The sequence below is a fragment of the Hippopotamus amphibius genome, chromosome 17, assembly GCF_030028045.1.
Source record: "Hippopotamus amphibius kiboko isolate mHipAmp2 chromosome 17, mHipAmp2.hap2, whole genome shotgun sequence".
In the NCBI taxonomy this organism is placed as follows: domain Eukaryota; kingdom Metazoa; phylum Chordata; class Mammalia; order Artiodactyla; family Hippopotamidae; genus Hippopotamus; species Hippopotamus amphibius.
Genome location: NC_080202.1, coordinates 23,655,932 through 23,680,930, shown reverse-complemented (window position 1 = coordinate 23,680,930; position 24,999 = coordinate 23,655,932). Strand labels below are relative to the sequence as shown.

General features: G+C 40.6%; 1 protein-coding gene and 1 non-coding gene across 8 annotated transcripts in view; one reads left to right on the top strand and one right to left on the bottom strand.

The window, feature by feature from the left end:
• BCAS3 (BCAS3 microtubule associated cell migration factor) overlaps positions 1 to 24,999 on the bottom strand; it is a 546,169-nt gene that overhangs the window by 126,658 nt on the left and 394,512 nt on the right. The gene's annotated exons all lie outside the window — the stretch shown is intronic.
• On the top strand, positions 3,822 to 3,894 carry TRNAV-CAC (transfer RNA valine (anticodon CAC)). The gene has a single exon. It is a non-coding gene; the product is annotated as a tRNA-Val (tRNA).

Here is a 24,999-nt window from a genome sequence, read left to right as displayed (position 1 = left end):
TATTCCTTCTCCTAAGCGTTGGCTCAGAAAAAATGGGATAAAGCTCCGCAAAAAAGCAGGCTGACTGGCAGAAGAGAGACTCTGAAGGTGAATTTTTCCTTTAGCTTCCTGAATTTCAGGCTCTTTCCATCTCATGAGATTGTAAGTGAAGGTTCTGTATAGCAGCTCTTTGCTATCACTTGCATTCAGGGATGTCCTTCTAATCGGAGGAAGGGCCTAAGCATCAAGGACTAGTCAATGAGGAAGTTCTCATCATGTCTAAAGCATCAAATACACAGGGAGGAGACCTAGAGCCTGGGTCTGGCAGCATCAACCAAATACGGATTGAGCCCAAAATAGACATGAAAGTTCCTAAAACACCACTCTACACGTCTTTATGTGTTTTAGGTATGGTGACTTAGGGCTAATTGGGACATATCCAAGAGCCTCTTTTGCGTTCTGATATTTATACTGTCTTCTTCATGTTCTTGGCTTCTTCATCGTGAATAACAAGAGCCATCCTGGTCCTAGATATATTTATCACTGGGAAACCACTCCCTTTTAATGAAAACACACACACACACACGCACATACACAGAATCTTATTCTATCATCATGAAGGATCTCAGATTTCTTAGAAACATTAAGCATTTATTCAACAAACCTTTTTTCAACCCCTAAGTGTCAAATGCTATGAGTAGAGAGGGAAGTACAATTTTTAAACTGGTTTTACCTCAAAACTATTATTTCATTAGGCTTATTTACCTTCTCCTCTCTTCTGTTATTAGCATAAAGAGACAGGTAAGTCATTGTGTGTGTGTGTGTGTGTGTGTGTGTGTGTGTGTGTGTGTGTGTGTGTTTTAAATCCTGGCATGAGACAACAAGCAGAGAACAACAGAGCCAAAGGGAGATGCAGGTGCTAGGTGGTCAAACAGCCTGGTGCACTGGCTTTGCCACTCACTCCTATACATCAACCTATAAATCAGCTGTAACAGCAAACTTCTCATTGACTTCTGGAATCACTTTCAAATAGTCAAACCGCTAATGTCAAATCTACCAATTCAGTGTGTCTATTGTATTGAGGGTCCCCCAAAGAAAGCCTAACTGGTTTCTAATTTTGTGTTGGCTTCTTCTGAGGGGGAGTGAGAGCTGCGGGGGAGGGAGCAGACAGTTTCTCATGGCAAGAATCCTCTCCTGCCCAAACAGAGGAAAATTCCCAAGTAAGAGTGGCATATTGAAATCTAATCAAATGGCTAGCCTATTTTTGCCTTTGAATTCACCAAAATCGTCTCAAGGACAACAACCTTTGGTACTTTTCAAGAATGCCTCTTCGGGGGGAAGGTTTTAGTTAAGATATACTTCAGAGTGTTTGAGTTTAATTTAAAAGAAATGAGCCCTTTATAGTCACAGGGCTCAATGACACAGGTAAATGAATTTGGTCTACTGAACAAGATAAGATCGGTCTTGAACTTCTTAGGGTATGTGTGCTAAACAGGTAAGTTTCAAATGACCATCAGCTACAACTCATTCCATTGTAATACTATGGTGCAGTGGAAAGAATATGGACTTTGGGGTCAGAGAATCCTGGGTTCAAAGCCTGTCCCTATCACTTATCTTAGGCTCAGTTCTCTTAAAAATAAAAAATACTATTCTACCTGGCAGGATAGTTGTGAGAATAAGAAAATATGCATATAAAGTATCTATCACAGAGTAGGCATTTCATAAATGGTAGTTTCTGCTATTATTACTACTACTACTACTACTACTACTACTACTACTATTCTTCTTCTTCTTCTTCTTCTTCTTCTTCTTCTTCTTCTTCTATGAGGTGACATGCTTATAGTTCCCAAACATCCCAATACCCACACCAAAATGCAGGTCACAAGGAGAATGTAACTGCCCTCACAGAAAATTCCAATCAAAATATTTTTATCAATACATACATGTAAAACTCAAGAATAAGACTTTTAGGCCTGCAAACTTCCAACACAACAGTATGGCTTCACATACCCGAGTGTTCTTTTAAAAAAAATATATTCACATTTAAAAGGTCAAGTTGTAAAGCCATTTGATTAAAATAGTAATAAAAGAGTAAACATTAACTCACAATTTCTCCTTTGGTCTTTACTATTCCAAGTAGTATCACCTCCCGAATAAGTTGCACCTTAAGACATTGTAAGATTATCTTGATTAAAATCTTTAAGTTCGTAATTTTAAGTAGGGAAAACCTAATCTCCAAAAGCCAAGTTTAATACTTTTAGCATGATCTAGATCTTAACAGTAGCATGTTATCCTCTGCTACTCCCGAAACATGATTGCCCAAAGTAAATGAAGTTCCCTTTTTTATATTAATTTTAGAGCCACTGATAAAAATGCAAATGATTAACATCAAAAGGAAGAACTGCTCATCATGAGGCCACCCAAATTTCCCAAAGCATCATAAGTTATAGAAAGCATATTTCTCGAATTTCAACAGTTTTCTCAAAGGTTTCAGAGCTACCTGCTAGAGGCCTTGCAAATTGAATTAAATAACAAAATAAAGCAAACAAATAACCACCCCTCAAATCTGACAGGATTTCAAACCTAGGCTTTCCTCTTGGGTATGTAACTATCCTTGATGATAATTCTGTTCAAGCTAGTATCTCCTCTCCAAATTCACTTTTAACCCAAGCTAAATACGGATGTTAGTGCCAGTCGACTCCCACTATCTATAATATGATAACCCATCTTATTCACTCTTGCTTTTGCTTCTCAAAAATAAACTCACTAAATCAGCACCTGATCTTCCCCCAAGAACTGTAAACCCATCCCATACACAGGAAAAACTGACACAGAGATGGGTTATATTGCTTCCATTGTTAAAAATACCCACTAGTAAATTAAAAAATCTGAAGTATCCAAGCATTTGGGTTTCTTAGTTGCTTGTCTGGACTGTCTGCAATATCCATTTCGATTTTTGCTGTTTCTAGCCATGAAACCATCACAGGAGTTGGCCTCAGGGCCCAGGGAGGAAATCTGGCTTCCACCTCTGGGACACACGTTACAGCGCTTATGTCTGACTGACCCTGCCAATCACCCCTCCCAGAAGCCACAAGCCTGGCTTACAATAACAGAGTATATCAAAGAGGACAGGAAAGAAAACAAGACAGTGGCAGGGTCAGCAGAGGATAAGAACACCGTGAAGATGCCCAGTGGAAGCAGGGAAGGGGGAGCCATATACGTATGGTATGGTGTGTTTCTCAGAAGGCAACGTCGTAAATGCTTAAGATTTTGACTGCCAAGGTCAGCCCTGTACTACCATAAAATCACTGTCAGACGTGAATAGGAAAGTAGGTTGTCTTGTTATGATGGCATTGGTCAAGAGGAAACACTCTTGTTCTTGCGAACTTGTAATTACGACCCACATGCTTAAACCAACTCAGAGCGGTGATCATGGTAACTGTATGTTGACCTCTAACATGAAGATCATTCATGTGAAGTGACTCTTTTCACTAGAACCATCCGATTCAAGAATAGTGATAATCCATGCTTGCCCCTTACAAAAATATGCCTAATCCATTGTGCGCTGTGATCATAAACTCAGCAGATTTAAAAGGCATACAGAGTAGAACAGAGAAGTGGTTAAGAGCTGGGGAGGGGAGTTTATAGTCAGTCTAGGTTTGACCTTGACTCTGCTACTTATGGGCTATGTGATCTTGGGAAAGTGACTAGTTTCTCTGAATTGCAATTTTCTCAGAGAATTATTATGAACACTCAGTGTCCCCCCCCGCCCCCCCCCACCAAAAAAATAGGTAAACTTTCAACATATGTCAACTTATTATTTATTAAAGACAACTGGGAATTCCCTGGTGGTCCAGTGGTTAGGACTCCACGCTCACACTGCTGAGGGCCCAGGTTCGATCCCTGGTCAGGGAACTAAAATCCCATAAGCCCTGCAGTGTGGCCAAAAATTAAAATAAATAAAGACAGCTATGTAAGAACAAAAGATAACTTGTAAAGGCCACACTCTTAGGCCTGACATTCCCAATCCACTTTTAGTCTCCACTTTTACAGCCTTTGCTTCTACTACTCTCCTTCACATCCATTATCCAACTTTCCTGCCTCTACTCCTTCGTGTTGTTCCCTCTGCGTAAAACCACCGTTAGCGTCACTTTTAAAGACTCAAGCCTACCATTCAAATGATACCTTCTTCGAAAAGTCTTTTTATCTAATCCACCCCATCCCTCTTCACTAAATCACTCATAATATCTTGTAATCTTCTGACAACTGACTATTTCATACTATCTATCGATAGTATAGCCATTTGTATATAAACAGAGTATCTAGCACAGGGCTTCGTCCATAGTAGCACTTAATAAAGGTTGATTAGAGGAATAAACGAATAACGATTCTCTCTCTAATAAATCCAGGAAAATGAGCAACTTGCCTTCACACTCCCACTCCCCTACAGAACCCCATGGAAACTCTGACAGGACGGGAGACAGACGTTGCCAAGCTGTGAGAGTTGGCACTTTCCTCTTTGCATCCAAGGAGTTAAACTGAGTCCCAGGGAGATAAAAATCTCTGGTTTTATTGTTTAGTGAGGCTGCCTGACAAACGAAGATCCAGCTGCAATTGTAACATTCCAAGCTCATAAGGCGCCAAGTTTTACTAACTATAATTTAACTGGTCCGGCTGCTGCAGTCCAAATTCTTGTTTGGATAATCAGTCTTTGTTTGAATATGTTCAAAAACAGCCCAGGCTAGCATTAGCCTCTGGGTATGTCATGTGAGCTGATTACCCTGTGGCTCCCGGTAGCAGAAACTCACACACAAGAGGAGGATTATTTTCCTAGTATTACTGTTAGGCTAACATATAATCAGTCCTTTTCTTCCAGCCTCCACATCTCTTCCATGGCCTCCCCCAAGCTTTTTTATTTTTTCTCCTGTCTTTCTTTTTTCTTCTCTCTTTCTCTCTCTCTCTTTTTTTTTTTAATAATTCAGAAAGTCTTCTTTCCAAGTTCAACCAAAGTTTAAAGGTGAAAAGGTCAAGAAAGTTTCATGGCTGTGGCTGTTTAGAAAAGGGTAGGACTAAGGGGGTCTCCAGCTCAGCCTCTACTAAAGGCTCAAGAAGCTCATATTTCACTGTACTTCTGCAGCGCCCAGTCGCCTTGACACAATCTGTTTGGAATGAAATTAAGCCCTTGTTAATCATTTTTAACATAATAGAATAATAATAACTTCACCTGCCAAACGATCATTTCATACTTAAGCAACTCAAGTGGCTTATTTGTTTAAAAAAAAAAAAATCCAAATTCTCCAAGTTGTACATTTTAACTGGAGGACACTCATTTGGGACCTGCCCACACTGCCTGTCTGCAAGTCATTTGGCTCTAACAAGCCAAGAAGGATTTGGGAAACTGCACCCATCCTGTCATTTGGGCCTCGGTCAGGCCATTCTCAAAGAGCCCAAATGAGCTGACACTTTAAAGTGCTTAGGACAGTGCCTGGGAGATAGAAAATGCTAGACGTATTTGCTATTAGTATTTTGGAGGAGAAGTCCTGACTCTGAGGTACAGTTCTAGCAATTAGTGGAAAAATTGCTGGTGGGGAAAGACCATGGCTGAGAAAAGACTGGAATAACCAGCCATTGGTACATGCGCTGGGGAAATGCTGCAAACTGGGAAATTGAAGTGGGAGCTCTCAACTGATCTGGAATTGGAGGTGTAAATCTGGTCCCAGCAGCTCCTGCATTGCTAGAGGGAAGGCCACCAAAGGAGAGGGAAACTCCGCTCTCTGGGAGGGAGATCTGTTTATTTTACAATTAATAACAGCAAAGGAACCCTTTCTGAAAATCTTCCTGGAAGGTTCAGAATTTAATCCTATACAGCAGTTTGGAATTGAATCTGCAAGGTCTTAGCTAAGATGACAGGTAGAAATCAGAGTACTTCAGACCTGGCTCCAGTTACAAAGAGAGAGACACAAGGAACCAAGAAAAGCCCCTTCTGGGGCCAAAATTCTCAACTATGCAGTAATCTAGGGACTGAGAGAAAAGAAGAGAAAAGAGGGAGCTGTGCATTAGGAGGCAATGGGAAATGGATAGGAAGCGAGGTCTAATGGCTGAAGGTTTATCATTTATCTACTCCTCTGCATTCTCGTTCCATGCATTCTGGGGCAAAGAAGAGGATTTCTAGTTTGAATTTCCACAACTTCTAATAGACTTGCACTCATCTTTAATATCAATGAGTTACACCTTCTACTAATTTAAATCATGCTGATATTTAAGATTATGTTTTTCCTTCCTGCTGTAGGTACTGAATGGAAAAAAAAAAAACCCACTGATATTAATAATGCTTAATTCACATTAATTAGAATTATAGAATGCCACAGCCAGAAGAGCTCTTAAAGAAAGATTAAAGTAGAAGTGTCTCAGGGGCCAGAACTGAGGCAAGAGAGGGTTGTTCCCTGAACCCTCCATTAACAAAACATCTCCGCTTGTATCTGTTTTATATATTGGGGTCCTGCAAAAATTTCACTAGAAAAAAGGCTCTGCTGTTAGGGAGGAGGGTGTAAGAGGCAGATTTGAAAAAACAAAAAGCTGATCCAGTCTTTCTTTCTTTTCTTTTTTTTTTTTTTTGTTGCTCTATTTTTTTTTTATTATTTTTTTGGGGGGGTACACCAAGTTCAATCAGCTGTTTTTATACACATATCCCCGTATTCCCTCCCTTCCTTGACTCCCCCCGCCTCGAGTTCCCCCTACCCTCCCCACCCCAGCAGTCTTTCATTTTAAAGTTAAAGAAACATGGGACAGTGAGGTTGTGACTTGTCCAAGGTCCCTCCCTCAGTGAGTGGAGAACAGGGTTAAGACAAGAATCCCTCTGCAGCACCCAGTTCAGTACAAACTCCATCTCCAAACCATGTCTGTCTGCTCCACCTTTCAGGGAAGCCCTCCCTCCATTTACTGGGTTTGGATCACAAGACTGCAACCTAAAAAGAAATACTTTTAAGAAATACTTAACTGGCTCAATAAGTCAAATTAAGAATCATTTTTAGGTCTGGACAATGAACTAATAAGGCAAGCCTGGTTGACGGCCACCTTTAGTTGTAAAATCACTTCTGCTAAAGCCATTAGCCACAAAGTGTTCTGGGCAGCTCGGATTTTACAACAAAACCTGTAAAAGCCTCGGGGTCAAAACTTCTCCCTGGGGCTCAAAGGTGTGAAGCTTCTGAAATGAAGCTTGGGCATTCAGAACCTTCCCATTGGCTCTAATCTTCACCACCTCCTTTTGATTATCCCCCGAAGAGTGCTGCTAGATAATGTGGAGTAAAAAAAAAAAAAAAAAGAAAACAACAACAAAAAAAACCCCAATAAAAAAAGGAAGTATTTTTAGCCTCTCCTTAAGTGGTGACAAAGTTTATCACACTCCTACTCAAATTAGTCACACAGGTTAGTCCCAAGGGAGAGCAGTCTGGCTACAGATCATTGCAAAGGAATGACTTCTTGGAGGCTTAAAACAAACACTTAGGCACATGGTTCCATCTGGAAATACAGTCAAATAGAAGCAAATTCCACGAAATTCCCAACTGATGCAAGCAACATAATTTTGTATCTTACAATACTAGCTTGGGCTAGCTGCTGTGGTCTGCTAAATAAATACATGACTCTAAAATGAGGATAAAGAAAACAGGTATTTTAATGATGATAATAATACTTATTTCCAATATGTTTATTCACAAGGGTTGAAGACACCAATAAAACAGCAATGGAGAAGAGAGAACAACTGAGAATAAAACAGGACTGGCAAAGAATTTCCCACCATTTTGGTTCTTTTTCCTTTTAAGAAAGAGAAAATTGGTCGTGAATCCTCACGATGAAACTCAGGGACTCAAGGTTTTTAAAGTTTTCCTTCACAAGGAAGAGGGTTTTCAGGGCAGGAGTAGCACATGGGCCATGAAATTGGTTATCTTCAAGGGTCTGTCAAAGTGCCATAAATGCAACAAAGATTCCCACATGAGTCTCTGTTTCTCTGTTCAAATACAAAAACAACCCCTTCTCACCCTGCCAGATAGAGCCCCCTACTCCGTTTTGCCAAAATGCATTAGTTATGAAACATTACTGCCAGTAGCTACAGTTACATAAAACATGCACGCTTATCCAAAATTAATTGTTTCCAAGCTATCTGGGAAACTAAGCATGCTGTACATGAATAACTCATAGTCACTAACTTTGTGGACTGTTTTAAAACCGACCATCTTATTTCTTTTGAAGATAGGGATGCCTTAATACTGAGTATGGTTTTGTATTATAGATTTGGAACTCAAGAAATTTCTAACATGGGTTAGAAATGGCTTTGCCCCTCATAAACTTCATGAGTTTATGACCTTGAGCAAGTTCCAGAACTTTATAAAATCTGTTTTTTTATCTGTAAAATGGGAACAGAAGAGAGCAATAAAACAAAAATATAACTTCTACCAGTTGTCTGTGTTATTGAAAAATTTCTGGGGTTATCTAGTCGTGGGCCAGGGAGAGCTGTATTGCTTAAAATTTTTAAGAGAAAAAGTTAAGTAATACGACAGACCAATGATTCATATGTTAAAACAAACATATACATTGTGGAAGAGAATATAATATCAACACCAATTTTAAGATAAAACCCTGGCTTCAAGAAAAATTTTAAGCCATTAGTAGTCAAGGTTGTGGCTCCGGAGTTGGGGATTTAACAAGGGGGAAACACAAGCAACTCTCTTCCGCTATTCCAGGTAGGTACTTCAATGGAAAAGTTCTAGAAGCACAAGAAGGTGGTTCACCAACTCAGACTGGGGCTGCCTAGGAGAAAAATTATTGAATTGAGACACAGAAAATTGATCTGTGACTTAAAAGGTGACAGCTTTCACTCTTTAGGATAACATGCAACGATTTGGGAAAAAGTAATTACTGGACCTTGTTACTTCAGTGCTTTTAAATCCTTTTGAAATACACTATAAATTATACTTTCTTGTTAAAGGCAGCTTCTCTGGTTAAAGGGTTCAACGTGTTTAGTTTCCTTCACAATTTCTCAACACTACTGGGGCTTAAAAGAATCTCAAAGCAAAATAATAAAGGGCTCCTGAAGCTATTCGAGGCTTCAATAAGAGCTGGGTGACTGGTCCCACAAACAGGAGTCTCGCTTGCCAAAGTGAGGAAGTTCCTGCTGCTGGGTTCTACCGGGCCTCGGGGGATGGTGCAAGAATTTGTGAGAATGAGCATAAAAGAAGAGGTAGAACAAGATGCAAAAAGCTTTAGGGCTGAAAATCTAAAAGGAGAGACTCCAGGTGGGAAGGGAGTCTGTGTCTACACACCTGTGGCTGAGCCTCCGCACTTTAGTTCCCTGGGATTCACTCTCAAGGAAGAGGAAAAGTACTGCTAATGCCACTGCAGGAGCTGTTCCTCCCTTCATAAAGGCTTGAGGATGTATTTGCAAAACTCCCTTTCTCTGTTGACTTCAGTGCAAGTTTTACATAAAGCCAAGGAGAGAGAGAAAAAATCATTACAGAAAAAATAAACAGTATAAAAAGCTGTGTTTCCCAAGGTTTCCGACTCTGAAAATCTCTCCTCAGAGTAGCAAGAGCCTTCCTGACATGGCGCCAGGGGCTCCGCCCTGCTGGACCTCTGTATCTGTATAGGACCTTGGCCTGGTTTCTTCTCTTTGGGGTTCTGGCCCTCAGTCAGGTGACCTCAGGCACACAAGGTCTGCCCAGCATCCAGGAGTGGCTCTACCGTCTACTTGCACATCTCACCTTGAATATGCAAGGGCACACACAAACTCCCCCCTTTTCTGTTTCAAATCTCCCACAGTCCCAAGGGTTCCTCTGCCGTCATGGTCATTTCTGGTCTGAGGGACATGTTCAGGTTATAACAGCATCAGTGACTACCACCCACCCACAGAGGCCAGATCAATGATCTTAATCTGGGGTCCAGGGACAGACTTCAGAGGGTCCCCAAATCCCTGAAAACATACACAAAACATTGTGTGTCTCAGTGTCTGCACACTTCCTCTGGAACAGACACACAAATTTCACTAGCTTCTCAATGCTATCTATGACCCCAAAATATTAGGAACCACTGACTCAGCCTTTCCATATTTAGGTGGTGGAACTTGTACCCCCCTGGAACAGTCTATGAGGACTCATTTAGGTCAATCCACTATCCCTAGGTAAAAGATGGTCTAGTCAAAATGTATCCATCCTGGCTAACAGTGAACATTAGCTTAACACAGAGTAACCATAACCTATATGAAAGGGGCACTAGCACCCACATAAAACATCTCATAAATGCCCAACCTGGAACCTCTCTCCCAGTCTTCATCATTCTTTCCCTGGAGGATAGCATATTCTATTTTATGCATAATCTAGTAAACTGGATGTCTGGTCCTCAGAAGTAGATGCAACACATTTAAAAAGGAAAGGGATTATATAAGTAGATGCACAGATAGCAACAAGAAAAAACTTGGTCTCTCTAAGCCTCAGTTCTCTCACCTGTAAAATGGATACAGTGAGAGTTCTCTCAGAGGGTCGCTGTGAAGATTAAAGAAGTGTCCAGTGTCACGCTATGTGTACCTGGCATATATGACATAGTCAGCAAAAGATTTCTGTCTTTATCTAAGGTTGTCAGTCTTGATGGCAGAAAAATAAATAAAAGTTACAGTTAATACACACGAGTCTTGGAGCTGTTTTGCATCTGAGCAAAGAATATGACATAAAAAGATCTCAACCTTTAAGACGTAAGATGCGCTACAACATTGTACGCTTATAGCAATGAGTTGTTCTCCATCAGCTCTAAACACAGTATTTATAAACTGCATATACATACATGCAAATGTGGAAAAAGTATAAAATCATGCATAAATAGGATGATACATGCCAAATTGAGGTTAATGATTACTTCTGGTAGCAGGGATGAGTTACGGGGCTCTAGCCGTTTATTTCTTTTGGGAAAAATATAAGAACAAATATTACAATTTGTTATTAAGTTTTAAAATTTGCCCAACAGGTCTGTGGGACAGTGGATACACTGGTGTTGTTACTATTATGCTCTGTACTTTTCTATATGTTTGGAGTATTTCATAATTAAAAATTAAAAATAGATTTTAAAAAAATGAGTCATTCGACAACTAAGAACTGCATGCCTAGGCCCTGTACTGGATTAAAGGGTACTCAAGAAGTAAGCAAGCATGAATTCACTTGAGAAAGATCTCCATACAAAGGGTTAAAACATCTAAAATGATTATCTGAACACTTTCTTCTCCAACTATGCACAAAAAGACAAAGTGTTATAATTTAAATGCTTCAAATATTGCCCTTTTTTTTCTGACATGCGGGAGTTATCCAAAAAGTTGATATCACGGGACAAATTTTCTCAAATTCTCTATAGAAAGGATTATGGACATAACAGCAAGAATGTTAAAATGCGTGTGACTGACACCATCGTTGTCAGCAGGCATTTCAGAAATCACACCACAGTTTCAAACCCATGAGTATTAAATCGGAATGAACATGTGATAGAGAAAAAAGTGAACCTTAATTTGCAAAGGGACAGTCATACATTCTGTAGCTGAAAATATATGGGTAGTCTCCGTAGTACCACATGTAAAGAAAATAGATCCTTTGAATAATCACTAATAAACAAGCTCTCACCCTCCCTTCCTTGGTTGTGCCCACTGGAAACAGGAATAAACATCCCCTTCACCACCATACTAGATCATGCTAAGGTCTTAGGAGGAAAAAGAACCTGGGAGAGTAAACTGATTACACATGCATCAAGTACGAGCACATATACATGTTTCTGGATTGTAGGGATAAGATGCTGTGGGCTTATTACTGCTCCCTGATCCAGCGAGATTTAAGGATCAGGTTTCAATTAGATGCTTTAAGCTAGTAAAACTACATCCATAAAGACACACTTATAGAAGAACTTTAAGACAATTAAGATGCTGAGGAAACTGACGAATTCCACGCCTTTTCTTCTCCTTCTTTATTTGCCATCCAATTGAAAGAAGGAAAAAAAAGGCATATGATTTTATGAATTAACCAATGGTGGCAAAATTAAATAAACGAATCCAGAGGGATCTTAACAAACTGAGCACTGATACAGTGAATCTTTGGGGAGGAAGTGTACAAGTTCATGACCTTTGACACAGTGTCCACTGGCTAAAACCAACACAAGTGTAAAAGGTAAACTTCAGGAGCAATTGGAATCAGGTCAGTGCTGGGAATTCAGATGGCCAGTTATTAAGTTAGAAAAAGGGAACTATTACATTTAGCACATAATCTGTGTTCTCCCAAGGTTGCTAGACCTGTCTACAAAGGCAGGCTGGGTCAAGAAACAATAAAAGGAGAGATGAGTCTTATTTCTCTAAACAAATGCCTGAGCAAAACACACGTCCCCCAGGATGGACTTGCTACCAGTGATTGCTTTCATTCTAGATCATCACTGACAAATCTCTGGTGGCCAAATGAGAAAAAAATTTATTTGGATTAACTTCTGTCATGTCAAAAACATCTGTAAGTGGTAGCTATGGATATCAGCATGGCGTGACTTTTGAGTTCAATTCAAACGTTTCACTCTTTGTGTTCATAAAGCCAAAGGCAGTGAAGTAGAGGAAGGGTTTCTCCATATTACAGATCTGTGCTGCGAAGGTGTGGCTGTCGAGCACTGGAAAGATGGCTAGTCCGAATCGAGATGTGCTATAAGTATGAAATATACAGCAGAATGCCAAGACTTATCAATGGGAAAAAAGAATGCCAAATACTCCATTAATCATTTTTACATTGATTAAAACTTGAAGTGGTATTTTAGATCTACTAGGTTAAATAAAGTGTATTATTAAAATTCATTTCAGCTATTAGTCTTTACACACCAGGAAACTGAAATGCAGAGAGGAAAAGGAATTGCCCAGGGTCACAGAGGTAAGAAGCGTGGAAGCAAGATTCAAATCCAACTGACCAACTGACTCCAGAGGTAACATTCAAAACCCTATACTCTCTAGTCTGACTTACTTTTCAAATGTTCTCTCCTTCTCCTCTCCTTGTCACACCCTGTCCTACAGGCAAACCAAACCACCTACTTTCCCTGTATGTACATCATGTTTTCTGAGGATTGTCCTCCCTGCCGGGAACGACCTCCCTTTCCTATTTGCATATAACGAAACTCACCTCATCAATGATACCTCTCCCATGAAGCCGTCCCTGAACTTCAAGTAGAAACTTATTTCCCTTTCTTCTGAATGTCCCCCCTATTTCACTTGTACTTCCGGTATTACTTTATAGTTATAGGTGTTACTAAGAAGAGGTTGGCTTTCTGCATCTTTAGATCACTTATGGTTCTCGGCAAAGAGATGCACATAATAGGTGCATCAAAAATAGGTGCTCAAAAATCCCTTTTATAAATGAATGAGTTGGGGGTGGGGGGTGAGATGAATTGGGAGATTGGGGTTGACATATATACACCAACATGTATAAAGTGGGTAACTAATTTTTAAAATTGGGTTAAAAATAAAATAAAATAAAACAAAATACAATAAATGAATGAGTAAATAATAAATATATAGGATAAAAATTTTTAATTGCTTTCTATCCTCAATAGGCTTACGATTGAGTACTTAAGGAAAGATGGTCTGCCCAACTGATATAAAGCAAATGCTTTTCTTGCCCCCAGTCAGAGGTGGCTGAAGGGAACTGCAGAAGAGCAACTTTACTCTCACCCACCTCCTTCTATTCAAATCCTAACACATGATGATGCTGGGCAGACATCCTTCAGACATGGTCAGGCTATAACCGAGTTCTAGCTGTAATGCCTGGCTGACATCTGTAGCAACAACTTCACACACCACAAAGAACCCAGGCTTAGGAAATAGCTGCTCTGAAAACACTTGCGCTCTTTCAGCATCATTTGGTGGCCCCTCACCAAAGGCTCCCAGAGATGCAAATATAAATTACTCCCTATCGTGTTCTAAGAAATCAAGATATTCCTCCTTTCAAGTGTATCCTAACTGCTAGTTTTAAATTTTTCAGAACTTGACATCATGAAAAGATACTCATGGCTAAAGACATCCTTTAGCTAGTTGTTGGCAGGTGGTATATAAAATAAGGAAATGCATGAACATGAAGGACCAAGGGCAGAGAGGGGAATGACTAGATAAGGGAGCTTGCAAGCCATCTAGGATCTGATTAGAGGTGTCTCTACTATGTAACATTTAAAAATATTTATAAAAAACAGCTCTGAATACTGTCACATACGGGAAGCAAAACAAATATTTGTAAGAAATCTATTCCACAATTACCATCCGCAGTTACGGTTAAGGAAAGGGAGATATTGCATTGGTGTTCTTCAAATGTGGAGGATTAAACTACTGAATCTGGGAAATGAGAAAAGCCAAAAGTGGAATAATACGATCACTGAGGGATACCTGATGGGCTAGCTTTAGGTTATGTGGCCAACAAGTTACATTCCTGTCTTTCAGAGGAGGCACAAACACGAAAGCAGAGGAAGGTGTGAGCACAGGGAGCTGCAAATGATTTGACTCAAGACAGCTGAGTGAGGCAAAGGGCACTTCAAAGCAAACCCCAAAGCCAGCAGGCACCGGAATCAACTCGGAGTTGTGGACCAGCCAACGGCCCACCATGACCAAGACCACTCATCACATAATGTAACTCACAAAATCAGCCAAAAAACAGAATAAATTAACCATGTTGCCTATTGATAAGCTATAGAAATAACGCAGGAGTCTGAAATTTCACAGAAATATCTATCAGGGCAGATTCACAAAACATTTTTATCTCAGGGAAAATACAGTTGAGCAACTGTGAAAAGACAAATGCCACTACTCTTTTTTTTCAACGAACCTGTAAAATTTTAGACCAAAAGATTCTCTGGAGACCATCTATTCCAATCTCCCACTTTAGAGAAAACTGAGGCCTTAAAGAAAGGAAAAAACTATCCTAAGACCACAGTAGGTAGTCAAGCCTCATCTTGATTTTAGACTGTAAAAGAGAATAGAGATTCTCAAAATTGAACTCTGTAGTTTGACAAGTCTGGAGATGCTCTTTCTTTCAAAGGTTTACGCTGAGTCTTTATCATTTATTTACAGCTCCCCACTGTTTGTTCATATCTTGGTTAACTGATTTCATGCTGTCATTCTATGTCCTCTGCCCCTGTATCTATATCTGATTGTATCCATGACTGCCAATAAATTCCCTAAAGTAGGCACTCTGAACATATGCAGGGATTATATATACATTTATGGAGTACCAGGCATGTTTATTCTTAACAGAAATAGTACTATCAACCCCTCTTAACCAAGCACTTACCTATGTGACAGGCACTGTGCTATAATAATGCATTTTCTTACTGAATCCCCAACAATCTTATAAATAGGTTACAATTCTCATTATAATTTTTATTTTATAAGCAAGGAAGCTGAGGCAGAGGGAGGTAAATCAAACAGTTAGTTAGTGATGTGATTAGCTTTCTCCCTGACTCTAGAATTTATACTCTTCACCGTTACACTCTCCCATAGGTCCTGTCCTTGTGGTTTTCCCTTTATATTATGTCGCCTCTGGCAGTTTTCTTTATTCAGTGCCTTGCAGAAGATCCCAAACACAGGCACATCTAATAAAGCTTTTTTTATGATCTTAGTTGGAGTAGCAATCCCAATAGCAGCACAGCCAGCAGCAGCTTTAGGAAAGGTAGCCAGCTGTAAGAAAACAAATGGTAAACAGGCTTGGGCCTTCCCAAGAATCCATTTCTGAATGTGTCCCAGAGGTGTACTTTTTTTTTTCCTTCCAACCTTGCTAATCAAATTTATCCCTTAACAGCTAAATTCGTGCCTCTGCTGGTGACAAGAAGTTAAGAATCTTAAATCTCTGAAGGACAGATGATAACCTAGTAGTATCAGTCTGGTTTGGCAAGAGAAGGCTGTGAAATGGCCTTAAGTGTCTGATAGGAGATTTTACTCAGGCGGCCTAAAAATCTGTGGAGGGTGATAATGATAAACCCAATTCTAAGCAGGTGGAGCTGGAAGTGAAGGCAGTCTCTCTCTGACATTAGAAGGAAGTATTCTTAGATCTCCTTTAAAAAGAGCCAGGCAAAGCACTGGTTCTACGTCCCTGAGAAGAGAAATGATGGAGAGAATCACAGCCACTGATGTCTGTACTGATACTTCCAGACACTGGGATTCTATGAACCACACTTTTAAAATGAAACACAGACGTATTTTCCTCTGGGGTGAGGAGGGGGTGGTGTCGGGGGAGAGGTGGGACATTGCCCTCCTGACTGGACTGAGTTCTTGTATCCCACTAAAAACTTTACCATTTCAGCCACCATATTTTTTCTCCCATTTTTATCACCAGTTTCCTTTTGGGTACCCTGCTGACCTTGGGCACAGATATCAAGAACTGTCTTCAGTACCACAGCTGGGAGGTCAATGTAATATCATTTTTTCATTGTCTCAGTAAAGGGAATTCTTGGAAGGGTGGATAGCCATCCCCTTTCATCCTAAGATTTGAGGGTTTTAAGTGACTAGTTGGAAATCCAGTCACTTTGTTGCACCTAAAGATCAAGTAACGGAACCCAAGCTGAAATGTCATTAATTCGCTGTGCTTTAACTCTGGAGATGTATTTAATAAAATCCCAGATTTATCATGAAATAGCAAAAATTGTCTTCATGTGTGGAAAGGTGTTTTCCTCTTTTGTGTGCCTGTCAGCCACTAAATAAAACTCTAAAATGTGGGAAAGCTAGAAAACATGGGCTCTGGGCATGGCATTCTCCAAATAGATTCTTGTGACTCCATCAAATGAGAACACTTCAGTTTTAATGACACACCAGGAATTTTCTCTGAAAGGTTCTGGGAATGGCAGACTTATTCCTGGTTAGACCCTCTCTCTCTCCCCAACCCCCACAACCCGCCTTGTTTTTCCTGCCCCCAACAGGATGGGAAGAAAACGTCCTTAGGAGACCTTTCCTTTTTTATATTACACAATCTCATCTCTGGAATTCAAGTCCTAGTACTGCTCAGACCAAATAAGAAGTGCTTGTCACCAGGAAGGCGGCCATCTAAACAAGCAGCAGCTGGATGAGAAAAGAGGGCATGTCAGCCCAGAGCAGCAGAGAGGGTTTCTCACGGCAGCTATTTGCAACCCTCCAAGGAGCTTCAGAGGCTGCCCATTAAAACCCTGTTAAAACACTTCTGATGTTGTCAGCAGCAGAGAGCTGAGACAGCACAGCGATGGCTGAGATGCTATCTGCCTCGAGCAATTCAATGGTACTGTCAATACTATGAGCAAGAAGGTACAAGATAAGCAACAACCTAATTCCTACATCAAAATTTCATAAACTCCCTCGGCTGGCAGCACTCGTCATGGGGGCACACAGAGACCAAGCCAGTGGACCACCCTAGGGAGAGAAAGATCCTTATGTTCAGATCTGGCCCCAAAGTCCAGAACCCGCACACGACTACTGAACTTGCAGTATTCACTAGGAAATTTACCCAGAAAGGAATTACTGGAATCAGTGTCCCTCTCCAGGGCACCACTGGGCACCAGTTAAGGCATGGGATTATTGGATCAGGTTCCTTTCTTGGAGGTTGCATGCCCAGAAGACAACGTGTTCCACCAACACCTACCTGTGTTTGTTCCTCACGAGAAGGGTTCAGTTGTATTGAAAAGGCTACAGAATCTGCCTGATCTCATACTTCACTGCTTTGTTTCTGATTTCCTATGACAATATTAGTTACAGAGACCGAAACCCTAATCCTAGAGCACCTTCCCTTGTCAGCAAGCATAAAGAAAAAGATATGACTGTTTTGGATTCAAGTTGTAAGCAACAGGTTATACAGGCAAATTCCTCTGTTTTAGAAGCACACATCCTGGTACCATTCCATTTGGTGGCTCTTTCTTTTGGCTCACATAGGGTGGTAAGTAGGGTGGTTGTCATCCCCACCGGTGCACTTTTAAGGGTGAAATGAGCACCAATGATAAATAAACTGACATGTGCAAGCAGGATCTGGGTGGACTAGGACCTATGGTTTGCCAAGCTAAGTCCTCGTAGTAATTGAGACTTGAAAAGTTACATGATGGGATAGGAAATGAATAAGCGGCTATTTCCTCACAGAACGAAGAGCAGGATGGAATGAAGATTCTCAGCCCACCAGCTGGATGCCTTACTTGCCTAATAACAGACATCAGGCTGTTTGATCCACAGCATTCACACAGACAACCGGGCCGACTCAGCCCTGACTCCTCAGTGAGAGGACGGAGACGTTACCATGTGATTACAATGCAGTCACAACCCACTGCAACTTCACACGCAGGGGCCTGGGACAGCTGGCAGCATGCTTCCAGGAAATTTACTTGCAGCCAAGAGCATGCTGGTCTCAGGGTCCTTGTCTCTGGCCCTAAGGACAGACCCAAGAGGACAGGACAGAATGGGGTTTAGGCACTTTCTACTTTGACAGAATTTAAGGTAATCCCAACACGCTAAGGAGAATTCAGACTGTAGTCTTTCACGGATAGTCTTTTAGGGAAAGGAGTATTACCTGATCTCCTGAATGCTTCTAATCACTGTGGTAATGGGGTAGGAGGGAGGAGACTTCAGACTGAGAAAGCCAGTGCAGCTGGCCTCCACGAGGAACAAGAGATGAGGTGCTCCATTCAATTTCTCATGACCCAATACTTAGCATTTCTTCTTTTAACCATCTCAGTTCTTGTCCTGGCTGGCTGAAGGCCGTGATCGCATAACCAGACTCTGAGCAAAGCAATATTAAGTGAAGAACTACTTGGAAAAGATCAGATAGTCTCAAGAAGTCTGGCAGTAACTAGTCCACCTAAATTATCAGTGGCCAATTATAATTACTCATTCAAAACACAAAGGCCTCTCAGAGCAATAAACAGTAACGGAGACTTTTCAGAGGAAGTCTGACAGTTTTCTTGTATAGTTTACTTTGTGCCTGGCATTAGTTTTTTCTTTTTCTTTTTTTTTTTTAAGTCTTTTTGAGGAAGGGAGAAAAAAAAGGCTTTGAGGAGTTTAAGTAAAGCAATATGAGTTGCTACATGATGAAAAAAAAAAATTTCTCAAGCAAATCGACAAGTCAGAGGAATCTGCCTAACGATATCAGATGTGTAAAACTGAACTCGGGATAAAGGGGGGGATTTTGGAGGGTGCCTAGGTCCTGGGAATATGCCCTTCATTTATTTGTCCATTCCTTCGATAGCTCCAAATAACCATGACAGGGGAAAAAGCGTTTCTGCTCTCAGTTCCTGTTTATCTTTTTCAGGAAAGATTTCCTATAATTTACATTACTAAGGCAAGCCAAACTAAGCCACAATGATTCCTGGATCACAATATCCTCATCGAACGCTTCCAAACCATTGTAAGGACTGGAAATCATCCAGGTGGGAAAAGAATCTATTCTTTTCAGGAATCCGGATTTTTCACTATCACAAAAGGCAGAGGACACTTTAAAACTAGCACTAACTTTAAACTCTACATGGTAGGCAAACAACTTTGCAGATTGAGGACTTAATATTTAGAGAAAGGAAATCCCTCACGAGACTGTACAGACTCGTTAACAAATGCACATTTAAATTCTGTATCTTAAAAGAGTGTTTGAAATTAGCTTTTAAAAATCTTTTTATTGAAGTATAGTTGATTTACAATGTTGTGTTAATTCCTATATAGCAGAATTAGCTTTGCTGTATAGCAAAGTGACTCAGTTATACACATATATATTCTTTTTCATTTTCTTTTCCATTATGTGAGAATTACCTTACTTCATACAAAATCAACACATTGTGTCTTGGGGGGGTTGTTTTTGGTTTTGTGTTTTTTTTTTACTTTAAATTTCTGTTTAGGGTAGGGTCAATTCTGGAAGAAAAAAGCTTCTCCCTCAATACTTTGTAAATTGGAATTAAGGCAAATGTGACAAAACAGTGACATAAATCCCAACAGTGCTATCTTCTGTTGTACATAAACACATATCGACACCACTCTAAATCCACTCATGTGTCCCAGACTATGCTCAATTTCTGGACATCCCATGATACGCTAAGGAATCTCCCTCCTCACTTACTTAGAGTTTATTCCTAGGAAATGGGAATAGACAATTCATGTCACGCTGCCTAATCTCAAATGATGCTATACCTCCAAAGGAAGGGAAATGGCTATCAGAGAGATTAGTATGGAATAAAATATACAGTCAGTAAGATGTTCAGCAAAATGTTCTGAAATATAAGAGACCTACTACCAGGGGAACCAACATAAATACATATTTTAATAAATTAGAAAAGTGGACTTATATATCACACTCTGAAAAGCAAAAGAGATCCAACTAAGACTGAGGTTTCCAAAAGTAGCTGTAAACTGGAATCATCCAAGGAGTTCAAAAAATACTGATGCCTGTGTTTCAATCTCAACTGCTCTGAGTGTGACCCGGAGACAGGGATTTTCTGAAAGGTCCCTTTCAGAAATGTGCAGCCAAGGGTGAGAATCACTGCACAAGAGCTGTCAGTGTCCACATCTAATGGAGCCTGGATATCATTGGGGGGGTGGGGAGGGGTCCAGCAAATTAAGGAGGTGAATTCGAAAGAGATGGAAATTGGGAGAGGCTAATTTTAATCTTTCACACTTCTTGTAAAAGATTACAGTTTACTGTGTGATTAAGTAGCTTTAAAAAGACGTCAAGATATACTCCTCTGTATTCTAGAGTCCACAGCATAATGGACATTGGTTCCCACTTTATGCAGGGGTAGCAATGCATACAAGTTTGGAGACACATTCAAGTGTCTGCATGTCTCAAGTGATGAAGCAATAGAATCACTGCAGATCTGGAGGGGAGGTCAGGAATCATCTAGTTTAGATGTTTCACAAAATACCAAACTGAAGCATAGAAAGGTAAAGCGTCAGAAGGAAAGAGACACAGGAATAGAAATAAGTAAAAACCAAGAGCTCCAGATTCCCCACCCAGAGAAAGAAGAATCAGCTATGCAAGTTCTTTTCTCTGGTACTATGATGCCTAAAGTATTTTCTCTAACCGATGCATTTCAAGAGACATTTGTTTCCCTCTCAAAAGAGTTAAAACCATTAGACATCAGTGGAATATATCCTTATCCATTCTCAAGAAGCTAGCTCCCTGAACTGAAAAATATTAGGCCAAGCCAAGGAGCAGATTAAGAAAAATCATCATAATAGACAATATGCGAAATTAATCCTGGTTAGCTTTATGTCCTGCTTATCTGCTCCAGCTATCAAGAGAGACTGATTAGTTCCTTAAATTTTATCCAGTGGATGTAAGAGAAAAGTAGGTTGTATTTATATGGTAATCCTGTGCATTAAGTATATGCCAGTGGTTAATTTTCTGAGATGAAACCCACAAACTGGTTATTGCTAAATACTGCTCAGCGTCTGTATGGTACATTCACAGCCAGTGCATACCCTTTTGAGTAGTGATCTTTCAGTATTTTCCAGGAAAGCCCCTGTTAATTCCAAGGAGTCGTTCCATCCACATATTCCTTTCGTTGGGATGAGCTTTGAAACCAGTCCCACAAGGAGTCCTGTGAGGTGAGGGAGCGTCTCCAGCCCACTTCAAATCGAGCAACACTCTCAACAGACATTCTCTTGTCTTTCGCTTCAGAAGGCATTTGGTTGCCAGAATTCCTCACTCCCCGCTGTGCACTACATTGCTATAGACCTTTCTCTGCCATCCTGGGACAACTGCAAAAGGGCAGAAGGCAGACTTTAATATCTCATTCAATTCTTCCTTGCCTGCCTCACATGCTGGGAGCTACCATGGTTTGGAATTCATGGGGTACAAAACCACACCCAGAAGACTCAAAACGTGTGAGTTCTAAACAGCTACCTAGCACACATGTCTGTCTGTCCATCTGTCTAGTGATTCATCCTCCAACTTTCTTTCACAACTTTCAAAACAATTATATTTTTCAAAAAAGAAAACGTGTAAATATAAGACAGTTAAAGGTCAGGATGGGAGGTGAGCTGTAATGCAGGAGTGGCAAAAGAAGATGAGCCTTCTTGGAGCTTGAGGTAACGTGGTTATTGCACTACTCTTGCTTTAACTTCTCATCATGCCCCACTTTTCTCATATGAAAAATCTACGGATAAGAAGTAAACAAGGGGAGAAAACTAACACTTACCGAGGCACGGAGCTGTTGGCTAGGAACACAGAAAAAGTGTGACATAGGTCCTGCCCTCAAAGAAGTTAACTATCTGGTTGGGATTTGATTCTAAAACAGAAAAGCACTTGCACACAGTATAATTTAAAAAGGTATTAATTAAATAAGGGATAAACTCTCAGGAAAGGCCTTTAGAAGAAAGGACCAGAAGGACATATAGATACAGGCAAAATTTGCCAAGGGAGCCCACAGAAACAATGCTAACCAAATGCCATTGCCCAAAAATGGGACCTCCACAAAGGCCACTTCATTTTCTAGTGTGATTTCCTAGAGAGACTGAAAAATGGAAATTGGAAACCAGTGAGTCTAATTATCACCCTGGTTACAATTAAGGCTGGTATAGTCTCTGCCTAAAGCAAGGCAAATATGAAGGCATCTTGGCTAAATCCATTGACTTCCATAGACACAGACATATTTTATATACTTATATCAACTGTATTTATTTATATATATATAATATATAGTTTTTATATATTAAAGTGTACATATAAAAATAAAGTGTGTACGTGTGTGCATGTGTATATAAAAACTTTATTCCATGCTTTGTCTTTTGCTAATATAGCAAACTTCAGATACCTCTTTGAAGGTATAGACAAATTCTTTGCTATAAACAAAGAATTTAGGGGGTTAGTACACGTCATCTTATTTTGAAACTAGCAGAGCTTCAAAAGAGGATATCCTTCTGATGGAACAGATCTTTTCACAGGTAGGCTTTTTGTAAACAGGATATGTATACTCTTTAAAGAGCAACAAGTTGAGGATATAAATCTGTCAAGTCTGGAATATTCCTACTGAGTTTTACAAATGGCGGAAAACAATGGTATACCAGTTCTTTCTAACATTAGCTGCTTTGTTCCTCTCACAGCTTTACAGAGAAGATTGTTTGCAACTCTTCACATCCTTACAAAATATTCAGATTCTTCAATGAAATGAGGTTCCCACATTGTGGATACACCCACACAGCAAACTGCTACAATGAATGAAACGGATTATAGTCAGACCTTTGACCATACTAACTTCATGCTAAGGCCCTGCTGTGGTGGGCAGCTTTCCCTCCAAATCTATGCCTGAACAATTTTACTCAAGAAACAGACCGTAGACCTTCAGAAGAGCTATTGAGTGGTTATCTGTGTTGAAACATTTCCTGTGTGGGAACAGACTGGTATAAGCACAATGATGGTTCCCTGGCTGAAATGTCAGAGGATTTTTTTTTTTTTTTTTTGATGGAGAAACGACCTGGATGCAAAGAAAAGATCCTGAGTCTAATGATGCATAATTCCTACTAGACCAACGCACATCTGCAAAACCAACCTCAGGAGAGCCTGCCTGCCTTTTGCAGCCACCTCTGCTGCTCTAGATAGCACTCTTTTCAGCCAATAGCTCTTCCACGGAGCAACACTCACTTTAAATCAGCTTTCAAACAGCTATTCATCCAAGGGAGGACGATTCAAAAGGGATCGAGTTGGGCAGCTAAGGAATCTGCTGCTAGAGACGTGGCAAAAGAGGTCAGCAGGGACCCAGAGGGAGGGTGGCTCTCAGAGAGGCAGGAGAGTCTCTGGACGTTTACATTCTTGTTTGCAAAGCCTTCCAGGGCACAAGTACAGTCAGTAAGGAAGCACAACCACTTGGCAGCCAACTGGGTTATCATATGAACTAACCAGGCAATGACTACTGATGACAGAGGGGAAAAGTGAAGGAGGGGCTGGCTCCAGCAATTTTGAGGGGGTTGGGGTAGAATGTTAATGTCATTCCATGTCTTTTGAAGAAGTGAGAATACTCTCCAGACCAGTCCCCCCCACCCCCACCCCAGGCTTTTTCTCCTTTCCTCCACCCAGGGCCGAGACGCTGGCTCAGAGGAGGCTGTGGGCAGCGAAGACTCTGGCTCACTTCCACCATCTCTGAGGGTGTGGATCAAGCTTGGCCTGGGATAGACTGGAGAGAGAATCCTTTCAGTTCTGCCGAAGGATGCTTACACACGCCTTCATTTCCCGATGATAACCTACCCCTACCTGCAAAGCAGAAAATGGCTGCGGAGAGCAGATTCCCTGTTTCTTTTGCAGGATTCCTGACTCCCTGAGATGGGAGAGCACATTGCTCTCCATTCATGTCTGTTACAACTCAGAGTTAGGGAACCACTTTGAGATCCTAGTTAGTAGCTGCCCCTGAAATTGCCTCTGTTAAGTAGTTTACTACTACTACCACCACAAGGAGGATTCTATGCTTAGCACCTGGTCACAGAACAATTTCAGCGATAGGTTCTAGATTAGAATTTAGTGACTCTGAAGCTTTCACTTATTATTATTCCTGGCCACCAGGTATGAATCAGAGAAGAAATTTAGAACCCTTGCTTCTTAATGCTGGCCCTATCTTTCAAGACTTCACTCCAATAGTCACTCCTTTAGGAGTTCTGGCTATCATCTCATAGACTATAAAGGTAAATCTCTAAATGGCTCCAAAGGGAGCTTTCAGAGTTAAAAAGCCACTCCATCACAAAAGCTACAAATTTCCTTATTATACAACAGGAACAAACCCACTGGGTTACTTCACCTTCCAAGGAGTAGGTTAGTCCTCTGCCTGATGGGATGATGTTAACTTCCACGGCGGTGATGCTGTAGTCACGTATCAAGTCAGTAGATACCAATATTCCTGATGAGATCTGGCTCAGTTTTAACCTTCCTCATATTCTATCCTTTTGTGAACCCTGGCACTGGCTCTCTCTGCAACTGGTGGAATCAACTCCCAAACCTGGTGGATTTTGTGTCTAATTACAGCACTCTCCAGACCTTTCGTATATAAGGTGAAGACTGGACCACATTCAAC